This window comes from Lissotriton vulgaris, chromosome 3_1 (genome assembly GCF_964263255.1).
Source record: "Lissotriton vulgaris chromosome 3_1, aLisVul1.2, whole genome shotgun sequence".
In the NCBI taxonomy this organism is placed as follows: domain Eukaryota; kingdom Metazoa; phylum Chordata; class Amphibia; order Caudata; family Salamandridae; genus Lissotriton; species Lissotriton vulgaris.
In genome coordinates, this window is record NC_141689.1 from 984,545,645 (window position 1) to 984,568,672 (window position 23,028).

Here is a 23,028-nt window from a genome sequence, read left to right on the forward strand (position 1 = left end):
AGCGATGCCACTGATCATGTCATGAGTGATGTAATACGTGAGGTCATAAGCAGTGCATTGCAGGCATAAGTTATAGTTAGCTCAGGTAACTATGACTGCTGAATTTCTCTGGTTTTGGCCATGTGAAATCGGAGCCTAACTATAGCGTACCTGTAAGCTTTTTTTTTCAGTGACTTAGTAAGGGTTTTTAAATTTTATTTCCTAACTATAATATATCTCTAACCTTTGTATTTTTCAGTGAATTTAAAAGTTTTTTATGTTAATTCCTAATGATAGCATCCCTGTAACCTTTGTTTATTTTTACAGAAGTTTGAGGGGTTTTAAATTAGTATTTCCTGACAGTAACCTGTAACCTTTGAGAAACAATGTGTGAGTGACTGTATAAGTTGGTGACTGGATGTATGAGAGGTTCTATAGGTCGGTGAGTGGGTGTGTGAGTGACTTTGTGAGGCTGTGACTAGGTCTCTGAGTGGCACTATGGGTCTGTGAGTGGGTGTATGAGTGACAGTGTGTGTCTGTGAATAGGTTCATGAGTGGTGCTAAGGGTGTGTGAGTGCCTGTGTGGGTGTATGAGTTGCTGTACAAGTACCTTTTGTGGGTCTATGAGTAGGTTTGTGAGTGCCCGTGTGGGTCTGTGACTGGGTCTGTGAGTGGCGCTATGGGTCTGTGAGTGGGTGTATTAGTGGCTGTGTGTGTCTTTGCCTTGCTGTGTGAGTGCCTGTGTGTGTCTGTGAGTGGGTGTGTGAGTGGTGCTATGGGTCCATTAGTGGGTGTGTGAGTGCATGTGTGGGTATGTGAGTAGGTGTGTGAGTGCCTCTGTGGGTCTGTGAAAGGGTTTGTGAGTGGCACTATGGATGGGTCTGTGAGTGTGTGTGTGTGTGGCTGTGTGGGATTGGGGCGGGTGTGTGAGTGCCTGTGTGTGTCTGTGAATGGGTGTGTGAGTGGTGCTATGGATTTTGGGCCATTGCATGCCTAAGGTATTTAAAATGGAGAGCCGTGGATTCTGCTCTCAACAGGAAATGACAAGAAAGAAACCACTCATCACAGTCACTACAGATCAGATTGCGCTTCATTAGATCATCAAGGTATTCACCTCCAATAAGGATTTCAGATAGTTTTTTCATCGTGGGACACAAGAGCCAACACATTTGATTTGCCTTCGCCAAGCCCAAGCCAAGCCCAAGAAGTTCTGAACATATGTGCATTACTGAAGTGGGGCTTCAACCTGTTATTTTTATATTTGTAAGTGCTTCCCATTGAGGTTTAGTTTCTGTAAAATGCACACCTGGGCCAGACTGGAAGCTAAATTTTTCCCAAAAGAGTCCACATTTTTGCCCAAATGTCTACACAACTAAAGTACTTTCATCTGGCTAATTAGCTAGTGCTACCTTGCTGGGTAAGTGCCTCATGCATGTTCTGCACTGCAGGTGAGGAAGGACCACGGGGCAATGTCTCCAGTGATGTTGAGTGCATGTAATTTCGACAATGTGATTGTTCCTTGAGTGTCTTCATCACAAATCTGTATTAACGTGAATTGTCATCAAGAGAAGCCAACAAGACTACAAAGAGGTGATTCTCCACCAAACAGAGGTGCTTCCTCTTACTTAAATGAAGGAAGTGCTTCTTTGTTTGATGGAGATGTCCTTGTATTACTGTCAATTTCAGCCCCAGGGACCCGCCCCCCAGGCCAGACCAAAATTTAATAGGGGTGGGGGGCCGGCAATGTCACCCTGGGTGCACTTGTTCAACCCAGGGCACCCAGTGTGCTTTGGACCGGGGTGGAGAATCAAGGCCCAACGGTCCCAGCTGGCTCCCTGCTTCTTGCGGGAGCCAGCATTGCTGTTTCACACAGAGAGCTGATGGAAATGCAGCTTCTTGTATGCATGAACAATAGTTGCATTGCTTTCCCTGCCTGCATGTCTGCACAGTTCCCTCTTGCTGAAAGTGGAGTGTTTGCTTTTGCTTGGTGGGAGCAGTCACAGCTCCCACCAAGAAAAAGCAAACAGCTAGGTCCTGGGGTTGGCATCCCGGGACATAGCAGGAGTCCGCCCTGGGTGGTGGGAGTCACCAGGCCATATATGGCACCAGCAAGAGGGCCGGGTGGGCCCCCTCCTTTACTGTTCATGGGCCAGCCACAGGGAGGTTGTAGTCCCCTGATGTAAATTGTAAATTGATACTTGTATAGTGCACTACTCACCCGCAAGGGTCTCAAGGCGCTTGTACGAATACCGCTGTGGAACCCATCCTGGCTTTCCCTGTGAGGCGTCCACTCCTGGGCACCCCCAAGGTGGAGGCCAGGCATCCTTAGCATTGTGGGGGCCGTTGCGGAGATTAAGCAACCTATTGCCCAGAGTTGCAGAGTGGGACTCCATGATTGGAATAGGCACAGAGGCGAGAATTATCAGGTCCGTGGAATTTTGAGCCCAAGACCCGCCGAGGCGGGGAATTGAACCCTGGTCCCAGGCTAGACCTCTGCATCAGGGTCTGCCGCTCTAATCATTGAGCCACACTTCTCTGATGGGGTCCAGAACAAAGTGTACATGGTTCACATGAAGAGATATATTGTATTCTTGTTTTTTCAAGACACGTGTTAGTCCCAAGTCTTGAAGAGAGACGAAAATAAGGCTGGCTTACAAGGTAGTCTATTAATGATTCCACTAATTTCTAGCTAATAACCCTTCTAGGCATAGGGATCTCTTATAACTGATTCTCCGCTGTATTCAAGAGTGGGTTGAACATTCTCTTTTAATCCCATCCAATCAGACAGGATTTTGCCAAGCTAGCTCTGCTATAGACATACCACTTTATACTGCCATGGGTAGTTGAAAATGTTATGATAAAATAAAAGTTGAATTGTGTTACGCATGCATTCATTGACTTTGTGGCTGCCTTGGATTCAGTCAATAAGAGGGTTCCCCAAAGTAATCTATGAAGAATTTGGACAGATTATAACCTAGTAGGGACACATAGTGTTTGATTTAGATCTTGGAGGGCAGGTTACTCAGACACAGCAGTGAATATAAGGGAATTTATAATTCGACTGATAGGATCTCCATCACCATTGTGACCGAGTAACTCATTTGCCAAGATCTTAATCAGGCCCTTATTATCTTGCACGCTTACATATTCGATATAACCACTGAAAATCTACATAAGGTCAGGACATATAATGTTTAAAACTAGGGTACATATTGGTTTGAATCATTTTTAAACTAATGGTAGCAGATAAGCAGGCCTCAATTTCAGTAGAAGGGACCTGTAGACCAGTGTTTTCAGCGATACTGTGCATATTCTCCTACATGCTGGTGATGCTGTTTTTCTTTCATTAGAACCAGAATGGAACGCTAACGCAATTAAATACAGTGTTAGAATAAGTGGGAAAAGGGGGTGTGGCTTGAGCGCCGACGGGGATGGCAGCTGGTTAATCTCACTCCGTGCCGCGATCGAGATAACCCACGAGCGACAGCTGACAGAGTGCTTTGCGGTGGTTCTTAGACATATATTTCGCTAGCAGAATGACTGCTGACCAGGATGTCAATCCTTTCACGCCACAGTGAGCCTGCATTTTGATGAAATTTGCATTACACGCGGCGTGCTTCCTGAGAGGACCGCAGCCGCCATCTTGTCATTATCGCTACTCTGCCTCAGCACGGCAGATAACGATCAAAAGGTATGCCGCTTTATATACGATGCCTATAATCTTTGTGAGGACGACGGGGACAAGTTAATTTTTAAGAATATACACTTCTATTCCCTTGGAAGTCACCTTTGCTTTGTTCCGCGCTTCATGTGTAGAACGCGACCGCCATTTTGGATCCTTTGCAATTACTAAACCTGAGTGACAGTTCCTTTCACAGTTGTTATGCCTGAGGAGCTTATTTATTTTGTCCAAAAAGGCTCAGTATTTTATCAAATAAAACCAAGGAAATTTTCTTCTACTTGGTTTCTCTTTTGTGCGAACTATTACCTGGATGTATTGTGATTATTTGGTTAATGGCATCTCCCATGTCTGCCCTAAGTCCTAATTTCTTCTGGATAACACTGGCTTCTACATTAAATGAATATATGTGCAACATCCTGCAATAAGTATGTCTAAACCGCAACTAAGCTATGAAGACCTCTGATATGCTATGTCTCAATGTAAATATGCTGGTTATATTCCTATTTTGAAGTACTTTTATTTGAACCCTAAGCTTATGAAGGTTGCTCTTCTCTTATAAATTTGCCTTGAATCTGCTCTATTTATTAGCCGCACCATAGGCTTCACATGCTTGTTCAACTGAATCGCCATACCTTATGAGTTATGTCTGCTCTTCTACGAGGGACATCTTTTTGTGACACACTTTTGGACTGTCATACAAAACAGGTCACATCCGCTTAATTAGCCTCATTGGGTGGCTCACGCACTTTTCTTCACTTGGTGTTTCCTTCTAGGCAGATGGACTGAGTCATGCTCTTCATATTCTGAGTGTTTTATTGATTGATTGGAGGATACTTTCAGGTGCAGACTGACAATAACCTTACTCTTGTTGTAGAGGAACATAATCTTGACGGCTGTTGAAGGATTCATACTCTGATCTATATGTGGCCTATTTTGTTGTCCTCAATCTTTAAACATATGCAACTATATGGAGCCTTCTTCTTCTTCGGGTCAGAAAAATATCTCAGCAAACATGTCTTCCTCTCGCAAAGATCCTAATCTGGCCGCTCCTCCCAAACACCATAAAAAGGAACCTAACTCGCCTACCAAGTCGCCACTACCCACATTAATGGACGACCTTATGGAAGAGATAAAGTTACTCAAACCTTTTGTCATGGACACTAACGCCACCCTTCAAAGATTGGACGAGAAATGGTCTAACTTGTATTCAAGAGTGTCTGCTGTGGAACAACGCATCAGTGATACTCAGGATGTGATACCTCAAGTTGCAGCTCTGTCTAAAGAAATTGCTCTTCTCAAGACGCAAACAGAAGACTTAGAAAATCATAATAGATGCAATAACCTTCGTATTCCGGAGGGAGAGGAAGGGTCCGACATGTTGGCCTTCTTAAAAACTTTAATTCCCAGAATCGTTGGTTTTAAAGATGTTACAACTCTAAATTTACAGAACGCCCATCGTATCGGCCTGAAACTGGAAGTTTATCTTCTTCTTCGTCAGCAAGCCGTCCTAGAGTGATAATTGTCCTGTTTCTGGAATACACTGAACTGTTAATGGTCCTTACAGTGGCTAAATCCAGAAACCAAATGTTGTGGTCTGGTCAAAAAGTTTTCTTCTCTCAGGATGTGGCCCGTGCCACTGCAGCTCGCCGCAAAGAATTCCTTTCACTTCGCCCGGATCCCCTTGCTTCTTCAAAGTTACCTATAGAGAGAGGTCCTACTCCTTCGATCGTCCTGAAGACTTGAGATAATTTATCTCAAGTCTTGGACGTGATGGATTTGACGTGATGGATTTTGGAGGGTCTTGAGTCGCCTTGTTGATCCTCTCTTGTGATTTGTTTTGAAGTTCAAAGTTTTACTTTTAATGTTCTGATGATATTTATCTTTTAGGATGTTGTTGTTTACGTTCCATTGTTGTTGTTTTCTCTATATTATTAGGGCCTGCTGTTTTTTTCTATGGCCACTACGTATTGTGATTTTTCTTTGTCTTTCCTTGTAGTTGTTATTAATCCTGTGCCGATCCATTACCCAGATGTATCCCTCCTTCCTGCCCTTTCATCCTGTTCCCTAGGCCCACTGTTACTCCCTATGTCTGGTAAGTTTTCAGTCTCTATTTGCTAACTTGGTCGTTGTTGTTGGCTTCTTCCATTTAAATTTATGTTGTTAGTCTCCCTCGATTTATTACTGTACTGAATTTCATGATGTTTTAATTTGGAAGAGGTTATATCAAAAGTTAATAATATGGCAGACAGATGATGTCCCCTCTTTTTGTAATGGTGGGGTAGATTGGACTCCATCAAAATGATGATGCTTCTCGTTATTAATTTTTATTTATCTATGTTACCAGTTAAAATTCCACTGAAGTTTTTTAAAACTCTTAACGGAATTCTAAGTAGATTTCTTTGGAATGGTAGGAAGGGTTGCATATCTCTAGCGCTTCTCTCTGCTTCTAAATATCAGGGTGGCATCCACTTCCCAATTTTCGACAATATAATTCCTCTTTTCTAATTTGCTAAATGTTACCATGCCTATCTACTTTGGGAGGAACTTACACCTCTCTATGGCACAGGTTTGAGGAATCTTTGATCTCTCCTTTTCCTTTTTCCCTCTTAGCTACTTTTACCCATCCCCCCTCAATCTTTTAATTATTCCGTAATACACCTGTGCACATCAAGATAGTCACTTTTATCCTCTGTGCAATTATAGCACTTTTCTTGTTAGTCCATATCCTTTGTCAGAAGCAACTTCCAAAGACCATAAGATGTAGAAAATTCAAGCATTTATTTTTTAATTGATCCACAGCGGACGCGCGTTTCGCCCCGTTCGGGCTTTCTCAAGGCTGTAAGTCGTACAGAGAAGAAAAAAAAGAAGCATATACTAAATCCTAGGCGTTTTGGTTGAATATACGCACATGTACATAGGATTGAAAGGCTTTTCATTCTTAATCATGCATATCTTGCATGCATTACACTTATGTATGTAATGGCCACCATCCCCGTATGAGTGGGTAACATCACTGTCATCAACCTCATTTTAAATAAAGATTGATGACAGCTCTATGTTGTAAAACACCAAGAAAGCGCGAAGCACGCCACGCATCCCAAATAATCCAACCAATGTTACTCCATGCTACAGCAAGACCCATTTGTGAATAACACAGAGACGGGTGAGTGAAATCCATTATAAAACAATGCCTAGTCGCATCCACATTGTGTGTAAACACCCGATGTCAAGATACAAGACTCCATGCTACAGCAAGACCCATTTGTGAATAACACAGAGACGGGTAAGTGAAATCCATTATAAAACAATGCATAGCCGCATCCACAGTATTTGCAAACACCCGATGTCAAGATATATGACTTTCAAAAGTCTGGAGTGTCTCTAATACCCTGTGACAAGCCAAAGCATGCACACACAATGTATAAGACATCCCAGCTCACCTCTATTGCGTCATATCATATATCGTGTTCTTTATTAATGTCAATTTATTGATTGTAAAACCACCAGTATATCTTTATCCGATTTGTCTATAATAAAATTCACATGGAAAAACGATTTTCAAAATTTCTATGCTGTATCCTATGTTAAAAACCATGTTAAGATCATCATAAATGTACCAAAACAAATTTGTACCTTCGCTTGCAAAGTAGTATCAACAACAGGTAGTTCTTTAATCTTTTCCAAGGACGAGGTGTAGTATGTCAGTCTTCCAAACAATGATGCTATTATGGAGCCATGATATGTCTCATTTAGCCTGTTGGGGAAATCATATATGACTATGTTTTGTCTATTCTTATTTATGGTCTAAAGAAACCCCATATGTATCCTACTTTTAAATGGATGATTCTGCTATGTATTTCTTGATCAACCAACTTTTTATTGTCACTTTGATGGAAAAATATCATCGACGGTTAACTCCATAATTTAAGTATTATGTCAATACTCGCATATTAGCGTATCATTCATTATAGCTACATGTTTTATCGACCTTGATTATTACGCTCCTTATACCTCTAAGAGTCATGTTAGTTTCAAAAAGTAAACCATGTTTAACTCCTTGTCACTCACTCCGACTATATTAGTCTGACTCGCCATTCGCCGATATTAGCTTCACAAATAAACATAACCAGCCCATTATTATCTGTGTCAAATTTACATTGGCAGTACTACAAGGCCCCTAAAAGAGAGGATCCAGGAACATATCCGTGCCATAAGGAATAACAACCCACAATACCCATTTGCCACACATTTCAATACGACACATACAAATACAGAGATCTATAAAATAGGGTTTCATGGCATTGATGTAGTGACAGCTGGAAGTAGAGGTGGCAACAGAATCTCCAAATGACGTCAAAAGGAGAGTAAGTGGATCATTTTATTAAGAGCTGTTGAACTGGGGATTAATGTGGACAAGGAGCTAGTGGAATTTTTGTAGCTCATGACAGTAACGCAATAAATCCGGAGAGGTAATTACATAAGGTCAGAATGACCATGGACTCTGAATGATAAGGAGTTTGTTGAAATCTCTGTAGCCTAATACAATAATACAATAAACTTATAGAGGCAAACATACAGGGTCAAAAAGATCGTAGACTCTAAATGAAAAAGGGAAATAGGTATGGTGATTGGACATACAAAGACTAAGAGCAAAATTGGTAATTCATGACATACTTAAAATAAGGGGTTAGATAGTCACTGAGTGAATCTAGTAGAGGATTGAGGGTTGTTACATGAATGATTAGATGTCTTTTTATAAGTAGGGTTAAAATGTGATACTTTCATGTGGAGATTAATTTAATATATATGAAAGTTTGTCAATGAGAGAATATAATCATGCGCATATGTTTTTTTTAAACAAATGAGATTTTAGAAAGTATGATATAAGGATAGTAATAAAATATAATGTCCATTCTGTATTATATATTTATGATGTTTATAGTGATAGGATCACAAATGATATTTAATAAAGCTCTAGAAAGCTATCCTATTTGAAATATATGTTATTAGTCCAAGCGAAAAAATTAATGGTTGTTCACACACAGGGGTACGATGATCGTCGCGCATTCTCTCAAATACATCCAACCTAAGTAAATATATTCAAATGTTTGTTTAAGTACACAGCTGTTTTATAAGAAACTGGATAGTATAAGATGGCCGCCACCATACGCCTTGTAGTGGAGTCTAAGGAGAAGAGGTGTCCTTTGTTTATGTTGGCGGACCAGGTGGCGGGTAAAACAAGCAAACGAAAGGTTATGCGTTAGTGTTTGCCGCCGGATTGCAGGGATGGCGTTGTGTATGACTTTCTATTGATCTTAAGGTAAGATTAATCGAGAATGGGACAATAGCGAGACACAGATACTAGTGGGCTGGTTATGTTTATTTGTGAAGCTAATATCGGCGAATGGCGAGTTAGACTAATATAGTCGGAAGGAGTGACAAGGAGTTAAACATGGTTAACTTTTTGAAATCAACATGACTATTAGAGGATATAAGGAGCGTAATAATCAAGGTCGATAAAACATGTAGCTATAATGAATGATACGCTAATATGCGAGTATTGACATAATACTTAAATTATGGAGTTAACCGTCGATGATATTTTTCCATCAAAGTGACAATAAAAAGTAGGTTGATCAAGAAATACATAGCAGAATCATCCGTTTAAAAGTAGGATACATATGGGGTTTCTGTAGACCATAAATAAGAATACACAAAACGTAGTCATATATGATTTCCCCAACAGGCTAAATGGGACTTATCATGGCTCCATAATAGCATCATTGTTTGGAGGACTGACATACTACACCTCGTACTAGGAAAAGATTAAAGAACTACCTGTTGTCGATACTACTTAGCAAGCGAAGGTACGAATTTGTTTTGGTACATTTATGATGCACTTAACATGGTTTTTAACATAGGATACGGTATAGAAATTTTGAAAATCGTTTTTCCATGTGAACTTTATTATAGACAAATCGGATAAAGATATACCAGTGGTTTTACAATCAATAAATTGACATTAATAAAGAACACAATATATGATACGGCACAATAGAGGTGAGCTGGGATGTCTTATACATTGTGTGTGCATGCTTTGGCTTATCACAGGGTATTAGAGACACTCCAGACTTTTGATAGTCATATATCTTGACATCCGGTTTTTGCACACATTGTGGATGCGACTATGCATTGTTTTATAATGGATTTCACTTACCCGTCTCTGTGTTATTCACAAATGGGTCTTGCTGTAGCATGGAGTCATATATCTTGACATTGGGTGTTTACACACACTGTGGATGCGACTATGCATTGTTTTATAATGGATTTCACTTACCCGTCTCTGTGTTATTCACAAATGGGTCTTGCTGTAGCATGGAGTAACATTGGTTGGATTATTTGGGATGCGTGGTGTGCTTCGCGCTTTCTTGGTGTTTTACAACATGAAGCTGTCATCAATCTTTATTTAAAATGAGGTTGATGACAGTGATGTTACACACTTATACGGTGATGGTGGTCATTACATACATAAGTGTAATGCATGCAAGATATGCATGATTAAGAATGAAAAGCCTTTCAATCCTATGTACATGTGCATATATTCAACCAAAACGCCTAGGATTTAGTATGTGCTTTTTGTTTCTGTTTTATGTACGACTTACAGCCTTGAGAAAGCCGGAACGGGGCGAAACGCGTGTCGGCTGTGGATCAATTGAAAAATAAAAGCTTGAATTTTCTACATCTTATGGTCTTTGGAAGTTACTTCTGACAAAGGATATGGACTAACAAGAAAAGTGCTATAATTGCACAGAGGATAAAAGTGACTATCTTGATGTGCACTGGTGTATTAGGTAATTTGAGGTGACCTACGGCCTGAATTGTTATTCGGGCAGGAGGTGCCAGTTGATGCTCTAGGTGGATGTGCATCCAACGCCAAAGCTGCACTCTATATTGTTCGTTGTGTGCGTAATTAGGTTGAAATTGTAATTATATGTGACTAAGAGAAGTAAGGTTGATGTGCGGGTCACTATAGCAAATCCGCCATTCTTTGTACCTCATATCTTTTAATTATTCCACAATTTGAAAAATCATTTCAACCTTTCACCCTATTTAAAGTAAATCTCATAGTCTTTTACAGATATTTTTAGACTCTCCGCTTTGGCATAACAAAACTATCAAAATCTCCAATCGCACTATTTTTTGGAAAACATGGGCTATCAAAGGGATCTTTCAGGTTAAGCAATTAATACAGAACTCTCATTGTCTGTCCCTACTACAAGTTCAGTCTACATTTGACCTACCTACTTCCTCGTTATTGAGATATGAATCTTTACGATTGCTCTTGACAGATCAGCTTTCTCTAATTTCTAGCTCTCCTCCTCCTTCTCAAGAAACGCTGATCAAACCTTTACCCACTTCCACTTTTATAAGAGCCTCTCACATTTATAAATACCTGCATTTTTCCTCTCTAAAATGTCCTAAAAATAAAATTGAGCTCTTATGGGAAGCTGATTTACAACATACTCATTCTGTTCAAACATGGAACTCCCTTTGGACATGCATAAACCACACTTCATGTAATTCGAGCACCACTCAGACCCTTTATTATGTTTATAGTGGACTGTTTTTAACACCATTATCACTCTCCAAATATGGTTCAGACTTATCTCCAAATTGTTGGGTATGTCCCACTACTCATGGCTCGTTCATGCATTCCTTTTTTTCTCTGCCACAATATTGCTCGTTTCTGGACTAAGGTATGTGAAGCAATATCCTCTATTTGCAATATCACATTTCCCTTTGACATATACTCCATTTTTTGGGGAAGTAACTCTACAGACTGGTTTGGTTCTCGAAAGGTGGGCCTATTTGTGGATTTGTTCATTTCTTTTGCCTTTCAGGTAATTACTTCTAACTGGAAGGATGCTTCTAAAGTCTCCTTTTACGCCTGGTGGAATCTTCTTTGCTATCACCACAGACTGGACAGAGCTTCTTCCAAAACTTCTCAACAACTTATTCGTAAAGAAGCCTTCTGGTCCCCACTCACCAATTACCTATCGGCTTCCGCACTACGTAATCAAGATAGCTCCTTTGTTTTTCAACCACCAGGAGTACCTTATTCTTTTCTTCCTCTTTTATATGTCACATGTATTGTCATCATTCTGTTTCTTTTTTGAGATACAATACGGTTATTATAATATTAATGTTTCAACACAATATTAGAAGAAGATACTGCTATGTCTTTATACTCTTTTCTCTCTCTTCTTTTTTCTTTCCCCCTTCTCTGTTCTCTTTCTCTTCTCTCCTTTCCTCTTCTTTCTTTTCGTTCTTTCTTCCCCCATTTTCTAGATCTTTCATTCTTCTGACAAAAACTAAAAAATGTTAAATGCTATTTTGTATACTGGTACAATTTTTTAATAATGCTTTTCTTCGATGGAATATCTATATATTTAAAACAGAGTTTTTCTTTATGTATTATTAATTCCATCAAAACATTTGTTTAGTTTCCTAATCTATTGCTATTCTTTTTATAGGTTTTGTTATACATTGTACCTATGATTTTAATTAATCAATAAAGCTCTTTAAACACAAAGAATAAGTGAAAAAGAATAAATTCAACATGAATTGTCAAAAGACAAAAACATCATCCTTTGGAAGGGAGAACACAAACTACAAATGCAATACAGGTCTAGCTAACTATATGGAGGACCTACTAATGTTTAAGTATCTACATATAATTATTTTGTTAATTGTATCTTAGATGACCATTTAGCCAATATTAAGTTAAAAAGCTCAAGTTTTATTTTGAGATATTTTGAGATTTTATCACCTATATAGTGGCATTCATTAGATCCGATGTTTAGATCATATAAGTTGAAAGAAATTTCCCGGTTACCCTATGGGGCAAACTCTGGGGATTAAATACTAAGGGCCGATAAAATGAATATGATTGTTGGGCCTTGTGCCATGTACTTGAATGATAAAGGGTCAAAGTGCCTGACCATTCTGGGGAATATTCTGAATAAATATCACGCAGCCCACAAGGACGCCACCCGCAGACATCACCACCTCACCAGACTAGCCAAGAGATCCTCCTTCAAAGACCACATGGATAACAACGTACACAACAGCAAAGAGCTCTTCAGTATTGTTAAGGAACTCTTCAACCCCAGCGCCAACGACATCCCGCCCTCACAAGAACTATGCGACTCACTAGCCATCTTCTTTCACCGCAAGATCGCCGACATCCACGACAGCTTCGACACCACGACCCCCCCCCCGACTACGCCAGACTCCACCCCCCACCTGTGAACACCACCAGCGTCAACCGCCTGACCTCCTGGTCCAACGTCAATGACGACGAGACATGCAAGGTCATGAACTCCCTCCACTCAGGATCTCCGTCAGACCCATGCCCACACCACGTATTCAACAAAGCAGACGCAGCCATCGCACCCCAACTACGGAAGGTCATCAAAATCTCCTTCGAAACAGCGACATTCCCGGAAAGCTGGAAGCACACCGAAATCAACGCCCTCCTCAAGAAGCCCAAAGCGGACTCCACGGCCCATCTCCCTGCTCCCATTCCCGGCAACGGTCATTGAGAAAATCGCCAACCTGCAATTGGCCCGCCACCTGGAAGACAACAACATCTTGGACCCATCCCAGTCTGGATTCAGAGTAACCACAGCACCAAGACGGCCCTCAGCGCCGCCACAGACGACATCAGGCGCCAACTAGACAATGGCAAAACATCAGCCCTCATTCTCCTGGACCTGTCAGCCGCCTTCAACACATTCTGTCATCACACCCTAAAGACACGCCTCCTAGAAGCCAGGATCCAAGAGAAGGCCCTTGACTGGACCATGTCCTTCCTCTCTGGCAGAACCTAGGGCATCCGCCTCCCACCCTTCCGATCCAAAGCCACCGACATCATCTGCGGCGTCCCCCAGGGCCCATCCCTCAGCCTGACGCTGTTCAACGTCATCACGGCCCCCTCGCACAAGTGGCCCACCATCACGACCTCAACATCATCTCCTATTCCGACGACACCCAGCTCATCCTCTCCCTCACCAAGGACCCACACACCGCCAAAACCAACCTCCACGAGGGAATGAAAGCCGTGTCCGACTGGATGAGGAGCAGCCGTCTGAAGCTGAACTCGGACAAGACGGAGGTCCTCATCCTCGGACCCACCCCCTCAGCCTGCGACGGCTCCTGGTGGCCGACCACATTGGAAACAGCACCAACACCCACTGACCATGCACGCAACCTAGGATTCATCCTCGACTCCTCCCTCTCCATGTCTAAACAGGTCAACGCCATCTCCTCCTCCTGCTACAACACCCTCCGCATCTACAAGTGGATCCCGAAAGAAACAAGAAGAACGGTGACACAGGCCCTTGTCAGCAGCAGACTGGACTACGGCAACGCACTCTACACAGGAATTCCAGCCAAACACCTACGACGACTACAACGTATGCAAAACGCCTCAGCCCGCCTGATCGTCAACGTCCCCCGCCGCAGCCACATCACCCCCCACTTGAGAAACCTACACTGGCTCCCCGTCGACAAGAGGATCACCTTCAAGCTCCTCACCCACGCACACAAAGCACTCCACAACGCCGGACCAGCCTACCTGAACAGCAGACTCAGCTTCCACACCCACACCCGCCAGCTCCGCTCCGCCAGCCTCGCCCTCGCCACCATACCCCGCATCCAACGAACGACCTCCGGCGGCAGACCCTTCTCCTACCTCGCTGCCAAGACCTGGAACACCCTCCCTACCCACATACGGCAGACCCAAGACCTACTCAGAAGACTTCTCAAGACCTGGCTCTTCGAACAGTAGCAGCACCACCCCCCCCAGCAACGCGCATTACAAGTTCTCTGATTGATTTATTGATTGATTGATTGATTTCATATTTACAGAGCCTCTGCTACCTCCGAATGGGAGTGTGAAGATCAAATGATCAAGTTAAGAATTTACTTAATATATATATGTTAAGCATGAAGAGACATATGACATATTTATTTCCCTTTAAAAACTTGAAAAATACTAGCTGTTTCTCTGGTGCCTGAAGACCAGGAAAAAGTACATGGCTATATACTTGGCCCACATTGAGCTGTTTCAGCAGCATGGTCATTGGCAATACTCAGACTGGGCTTTAATTCTTTTATGAGAGTGCTAAAGTGGGCTACGATGTAGCATCCATTGATGATCACAATTTTCAGGTCTGACATAGAGACTGCTTTTGATGTCTACCACGTCCATATAATAAAACGTTGACCATCATATAATAAAACGACATCCTAAATAAAAAAATACATCCATACAGGGCCTTTGGGTAAGTACTCTTCTATCAATCAGTTTCACTTTCATTTGCATATTGCTTCCATCCACCACAGTATAAATCATGGGTGTACGGTCAGTCCTCTTCAGCTATTGGCTCTCTTACACATTTTACCTTATTACTGCTAAGTCCGCCGTGAGAAACTCATCGGAAATAGGGCAGCTAAATGTGTGTTCTCAAGACTGCATGTAATGACTTAGATATGTACAACATTTTCGGTGTGTCTACTCTGAAACTTCCAAGCATTGTTTCTAATTGTTTAAAGTTTGTGCTTACATCTTTCGGTTTCCGTTCCTTCATAAGTATTACATACACAAGCTCCCTTGGTTTTAAGTCTATCCAGAGGGCTGTGTGCACTTCACAGTAGCTGTGTGTCTAGAGTAGTGAAATGAATGTCGACCACGTAACCATGCATTTGTGTTTTTGATACAAAGGATTTCCAAACTTACCTGTGATTTACTTCTTCTTCGTTTTTGTTTTTGGGATGAGAGCAAAAAGATAAGTATAGGTAAAGCTCAGAAAAGTCTGGTGTTGGTTACCAGCATTTTGATCTTGTCAACGAGTTGTGTTCCCATGTTTTTGTCAAACTGTATTGTGGGGAAGCTGCTGGTCCCTAGCCATTACACAACATTTAAAAACATTTTCTAAAAACAGGAGTATTTTTTGGGTCTAGAAAAGTACACATTGCCATAGCAGTCCTAGGCACTGAAGACAACTACTTTGTGTGGGGATGTCTCCTAGTGAAAGGGTAAAATGCCATGACTGTAGGTGAAATTAGACAATGGCTGAAGTGGACCAACCAACTGCCCCAAGCTGTATGTTGTAATGGGCAGAAGAAAAATGTGAATGACACAACAATAGATCTATGAACGAAGTATCCCAATAAAATAAGTATATATATTATAAATCATTTTAGTAAAATCAAAAGGTCCTGGCTAACTGTAGACCGACAAACAAGAAGACAGAAAAAGAGGTAGTCAGTGGGGTATATTTATAAGGAAATGGCGCAGCGAGGGGGTGTGTCAAATTTTGCAGCGCCGTGCCATTTAACCCCTTAATTGCTGCCGTCGGCCCTACCTGCCCAGTGCTGCCGTCGGCCATTGGCCGACGGCGCCCCACCCGCGCACGGAAACGCCCGCACCGCGGCGGAATTACCGCTGCGGTTAACAGGTTAAAAAATGCAGGGCTGCGCTGTATTTACAAGAATACGATGCACCCCTGTGTTTTCCTTTGCGCTGGCACTAAAAATAGATGCCTAGCGCCAACACAGACACCCTTGCGCCATAGTGCAAAGGTGCCTGCGTTGGAGGAATGCTTTCCTGCAACACGATCACCCTTGCACCATGGTGCAAGTTTGTCTGTGTTGCAGGGAATGATTGTTTATTTGCAGGAAGGGATGCCTTCCTACACATAAACAATCTTTAAAGACGATTTGTTTTCAATGTGTGCTGCAGAAAGAGGAATAATGAGGAGAAATAAAAGTGTTTTTCCTCGTAGCGCCAATTTTAACGCCTGCTTTTGATGGCGTTCGTTTTTGGCTCTGCCTCAGATTTACAGATCCTTGTAAATCTGGGTCAGCCTCAAAAAGCAATGGGTGTTGCGGTTGAACACACACATCAGCACACCGTGCATGCCCCTTCAACGCAGACAACTGTGTGAAAGGGTACCATATTTACAAAGCGGAGTTAAGCCTGGGAAAATGACTTAACGCCGCTTAGTAAATATGGTGCAGGGTATTGCGCCACCGGAATGTCGAAAAAAGTGACGTTTCGGTGGCGCAAACCCCTTGCAAATAGGCCCAACTGTGTCTTAAGTAAGGAAATGGACGCATATTTATCAATTGTCTTCTTTCAGATATTTGAGTATGAACTGTAAACATACATTTAGTACTGCTACTCTGAAATACTTACACTTTATATTCTTTGGGAACATAGCTGTGGTTATATTACAACCCGATATGAGTACACTATGCCCCCATATTTACATTGCACGTCTCTTTCAACTAAGCAGCAAACAATAGCATTTGTAAGAAGCTCCAAGGCGTGCACTCCACCCCGCAAGGCAGGGGATTCAATTGGGTGCTGGTAGAGTGCTTGTGACGCAGGAAGCACAACAAAAGTACTTATTCAAAGGGTGTGGATAGCGTGTCGGCTAAAGGTCAAACCACCCGTGAGCCAACACTCCACAGAGTAGGTAGTCTCTGGCACAGCGGGTACTGCATGCGATCCCATGCGCCATGGTATAGCGCCATGGGTATAGCGCCAAGGGTTTCCATATTCAATTCTGAATCTTTGCTGCAAATCATCTTTTCCGATACTGGGCAAATCATATTTTTGTTTCTTTTTTACTATCTTGTAACTTTATGAATTTTTGCTTCGAGTTGTAACTGTCCATTTTCCTGACGTAAGTGAACATTCACACAGACACACACATAGACATACAGAGGCTTTAAATCGGCCTTTTTTCAAAGTCTGTTCAAGTGCCATCACATTTTGCTGCGCCTACTACATCGTACACTATGGAGCAATAGGTCAGCATACTCCATCCTGTGGGCCTGTGGGCTTCTTACACTCTGAGAAACTGGCATTTGCCTGATTCTCTGCGTAGCTACTTGGCAAGAAGGGCACTACAGTGCCGTGGCTGATGTGCTTGGGTTTCCTGGGCCAGTATATATATATATATATATATATATATATATATATATATATATATATATATATATATATATATATATATATATATATATATATATATATATATATATATATATATATATATATATATATATATATATATATATATATATATATATGGACTTTTTTGCATGTTGTCCTCGTTTGTAAAAAAAATAATTTAAAAATGCAAGCTAGCTAAGGTCAAATTTATTGGCATTGCCAGTGCTTTGTTAGTTTTTATTTCTAAAAGTCGTTGCAGTACACGTGGCTACAATGTTTCAATTACTTCTTCTATTGACAGTGGGCCAATGAATTAATTAATTTAATTTTTTCAAGAGATAGTGTAAATGGTTTTTATTAACTCAAACAATAAAAAATGTTCTAATACAGGAAACATTTCTGTGAAACTCAAAACAGTACAGAATTTTTCCACTTCAGGTTGTTGTACCAAAAAACTGGAGCGCTTCATTATTTATTCAAGTTGTGAATTATGCTACACGTTCATCCGTGAGGTTTTAAATTCCTTTCTAAATCTGTGAAATATCCCATGATATATTTTCTTTTCGTCTTACAAACATGTTTTTCTAATTGTTTCTATGCAAAAAACATGCCTATGCAATTTTTTACAGTTTATTCAAATTATACAGTCACAGTACACACTGTGGCCCTCATTCAGAGTGTTTAGAGTGTTTGCCAGTGGGTAGGGTATTGACCATATGAGGGATTATACCGCCTCATTCCACACACTCTGTGCCCCAGAAGGGGCAGGCTAAGCTCCGAATCGAGCCCACCGCCACTATGGCGGTCACGCCAGTCCCCTGGCCCAGAGGCGGTGGGGGGGTCGCTGCGCACCCTTGTGACGCTGCGCCCCACCTCCCCTGGGCGGCCTATGGAATGGGGGCTGAGGCGTTAACCGGAAGTACTATTAGTGCTTCCGGGTCAACACACAGCAAACGCTGGGGGCAGACAGGTTTAGACCGGTCTGCCCCATCACATCCTTAAAAGGCTGAGAGGGGAGCGTGAGCAGTCTCTTGTTTCTCGTCCCCCAGCCAACGTTTCCCACACGCCCGGGCCACCGGAGGCCCGTAACGACTTTTCCCCACCCACCATCTCCTAAAGCAGGCAGTCCACATGAGTGTTTTGCAGTCAAATGTGTTTTGTTTTCATTGCTTAAATGTCGTTTCAGGTATCTCGGGTGAAATAATGAATGTACAATTGGGTTATTGATGCGTTGGTATTTTGTAATAAAGTGTGATTAGTTTTCCTCTTCAGGTAAAGTTTAATATAAAATTGAGTGATGGAATTTCAGGTGAAATGTGTTAACAGTGTCAGTTAGGGATTTTTGTTTGCATACAATATGTCGTATTTTAATATGTGTTTCCTTTATCAGGCGGTAAGGTCATGATTGGTAAGCATAGTTTTCGGTCCTCAGCGGCCAGCACCATGGAACTCCAGGGGCAGTTACAGCCGATTAGTAGGCTGTAAGGGTGCGGGAGCCCCGTTATGGAGGTAAGTCTCAGGATGTAGTGGGGGCCCGGGGGAAAACATCCGTCCGATAAGCTGGACCCCCTACGCAATCTTACTCCAGTGGAGGTTTGTAGTCTTACTGGGATCTAGGGCTGCCAGTCACTGACCTCGCCGTAGGCTCTAGCAGGGATACAGTAAAATATATGCATGTTTAGATTACGGTAGGAATGGATTTGTATTAGAAACATGTTAAGGTTAGCCAAGTAACATCTTGGCCCTTATTTATGAGGCTTTGCGTCAGTTTTGCGCCGCCGGTGCGTCACTTTTTGTGACGCACCAGCGGCGTAAAATATGCGCCTTGTTGCGCCATATTTAAAAAGTGACGCATCTAGGTAGATGCGTCACTTTTTAAACTCCTGCGCCACATTATACCTGCGTCAGGTATAATGTATGCAGAGGGGGCGTTCCCCCGCAAAAAGCCTTGTATTAGTGACACAGTGAAATCTATGAGATTTCACTGCGTCACTTTTAGAATGCTGTTGCGTCAAAATCTTGTGCCTGCCTCACAGCAGGAGTAAGACTGACGCAAGCCCTTTCACATGGGGCTTTCCCCATGTGAAAGGACGCATTGCTGGAGTTGCGTCACTTTTGTGACACACTCCAGCAATGCGTCACTTTTGCGCTTACAGATACGTCAGAAATACTGATGTATCTGTAAGTCCTTGCGACATGATGCGTCATACATTAAATATGACGCATCATTGGTGTTGCAAGGAGTGCGCACTGAGAAGTGACGCATCGCTGCTTTCACGCAGCAATGCGTCATTTCTCATAAATGAGGCCCCTTGTACCTATCGATGTATCTGAACTTTCTGCGTAATTGTGCATAATGTAGTTCAATGCTTTAATTTGTAATAAAATACGGCCGGGGGGTTACTCCTCCAGTCCAAAAAGGAGTGTGGTTTGAAATGCTTGCCTTGGAGGAGGGAGGAAGTCCGCATCCAAAGGTGGGTTGTGGTTTTACAATAAAGGGGACTTAGGCAGTACCATGCCATATGGAGAATGGCGCAGTAAGACTGCATATTTTTCCGATTCCGAGTTGTGAATCTCTAAATATTGATTCTTTTTGTACAAAACGACGGTATTCATTCCTTGCCAGAATTAACCCCTTAAGTGCTGATGACGGAACCGCTCCGTCATCAGCTACGGGTGAGCTGTGCTGATGACGGAGCGGTTCCGTCATGGCCCGCTCGGCGCGCCTGCGCGGCGCGAATTTCATGCCTGCCCTGACGTTCTATTGAGCGGGACGGGCCATGACGGAACCGCTCCGTCACAAGCACAGGTCAACCGACGCTGGTGACGGAGCGGTTCCGTCACCAGCATGCGGCCGCCGCGCGGCCGCCCCGCCCCCTTAGCACTGCGGCGGAATAGCCGCCGCAGTGAAGGGGTTAATGCACGGAAAAAAAGTGTGAAGCATCATTTTGGGATCACCAAGTCATTTGGAATGTGAGCCTGTAGAAGCCACAGCTGTTTGTGGCATGTATGCCTTTCGGAAATGTTGTTGAATACAATGTAAGCATTCTCTGCTTGCATCGTATGTTGTGTGCGTGTTTTTAAAGAATGACTGATTATGCATATATTTTTGACTATTAGTCCGATAAGGTCCAAACCTTTTCCACACGCTGCTGGAGTTTGCAATTTACACAAGTATATGGGAGCTAAAGCCCCTCAACCCCCCTCCGCTGCAGAGAAATCTTAGGTTACAATACACTGACCCTCTGCAGAAGTGAAGCTGTAAGATTTGTGATTCAATGAAATGTTCTTCAAACACATTACTTTTTTGTCCTCAAAGGCCTGGGCGGGGTTTGCGGAGAACCGTGTAGTGCAACTCTGTGAAGTGCCGAAAAAACTCTGCTGCACTCTGTTGTATTGGAATCTTACCTGTTCGTAAGATTCTCTCCCTCGCTCTCCTCTTTCTCTGTGTTCCGTGTGGAACATCTGGTACACGACACTCGAGAGTTGGCAGTTGTTCCTGCGCTGTCGAGGTGGTCGGATGCCAGGTTGTTTTCTCCCAATAAACTTACCTGTTCAAGGCCACCGTTTCCAGTCTCCTGCTTTCCAGACTGCACGAAGCATCACAAAATTTTTGGCGACGCTTTCTGATGCTTGGATCTGCCTTACGCGACTTCATTGTGTGGGAAGCAACCTGGTGATTCCGCGACGTCTCCTCCAGCCCTGAGTTTGCCGTTGTCTGCCTTCGCCTATCTTCTGGATTTCTTCACGTCGATTTCGTCTGTTTTGAAGGTACTGTCATTAGATTTATCATTTTCGCTTGTCGAACTCCTACGTTCCAAGCAGTTCAGTTTGCCCCACGTCACTGCACCGCACTTGACGTTGCTGCAACGCTCCTGACGCTGTACGGCCTACGTCCTGGCGTGCTGACGTGTTGACGCCCCCTCGTCTTCTGACACCTCTGCCTCGTCACTGGAGCGCATCGCCCTACGTCCTGGCGTGCTGACGTGTTGACGCTCCCTCGTCTTCTTACACCTCTGCCTCGTCACTAGAGCGCATCGTCAGCCTCGACTATTGCGTCTGCAAGCAGAGAACGTTCACAGTTCCCTTTGTTTTCCTCAGCCCTTCGCAGCAGTTCTTACTCGCCTTCCATTGAGCCTTATGACATCACACTGACTGCCTTTCTGTGATTACCTTGTTTCACTCAACGTTCTGCAGACACTTTCACGGTGATTTGCACACCATTACCTACAAGTTTGAGTTTATTTTTTTCTTTTAAAGTGTATTTTAACTTTGACTGTTTTCTTCACTATGGCCTCGAATATTGTCATGCCTCCAATGTTTCTTTCTTCTCCAGGTACACCTTCAATAGATTGGGAGGACTGGGTGGAAATGTTAGACAATTATATTACGGCGCTTGATGGGAAAAACTTCCATCCTGAAAGGAAAAAAGCGCTTTTGTTAAGCACTCTCGGCAATGAAGGCCAGAGAGTATTCAAATACTTACCAGTGGCTTTAGGTCCCAATGGTCAACCCATGGATGACGCTTACAAAGAGGCTCTGAAAAGACTAGAGACTAGATTTGCCAAGGAGGTCAACCTGGTTATGGCAAGATATCGCTTTTATACTCACCCCCAAGCCGAAAATGAGAGTATTGATCAATTTGTGTCCAGTTTACGCGAACTGTCCATCAAATGTCGTTTTGGTAACATGACTGATGAGTTAGTTCGCGATAAACTTATGGTGCAATGCCGCCATAGGAAAGTTCAGGAAAGACTATGGGCTGCCAAAGATCCCTCCTTAAAAGAGGCAATCGACATGGCGAAGGTTATAGAAGAATCTCAAAAGTGTATCAAAGAATTAGAGCGTAAAGATAAGCCCTCCGCTCAAATTGGCAGTGTTGATTGTGAAGAGTGTGTGGAAGGTTATGACGTTAATGCTATCTCTAAACGTTTTAACAAAAGTAACCCTAACAATTTTCCTTCTAAGGTCAAGAGCAAAGAATGTTGGCGTTGCGGAAGCCAATTCCATTCAGGTGATTTTAAGAAGTGCTATGCTCTTGACCAGATTTGCCGGAAATGTGGTCGCAAAGGTCATTACCTTAGAATGTGTAAAATGAATGAGGGTTCCGATAAAGTTAAATCTGACACTTTTGACAAACCCAAATTTAAAGTGAATGTAATTGACAACAGGGTTTTAGTTGTTCAACAAGTGAGTTGTGACTTAGTTAGTACCACAAGTGACTCCGCCAGATTATCTAGACCCTCTGCTATATTTTCTATTTGTGGTCAAAATGTCTTACTGATGGTTGATTCTGGCTCCTTGTTCACCATCATTCCGGAATCTACCTTTTCTTCCT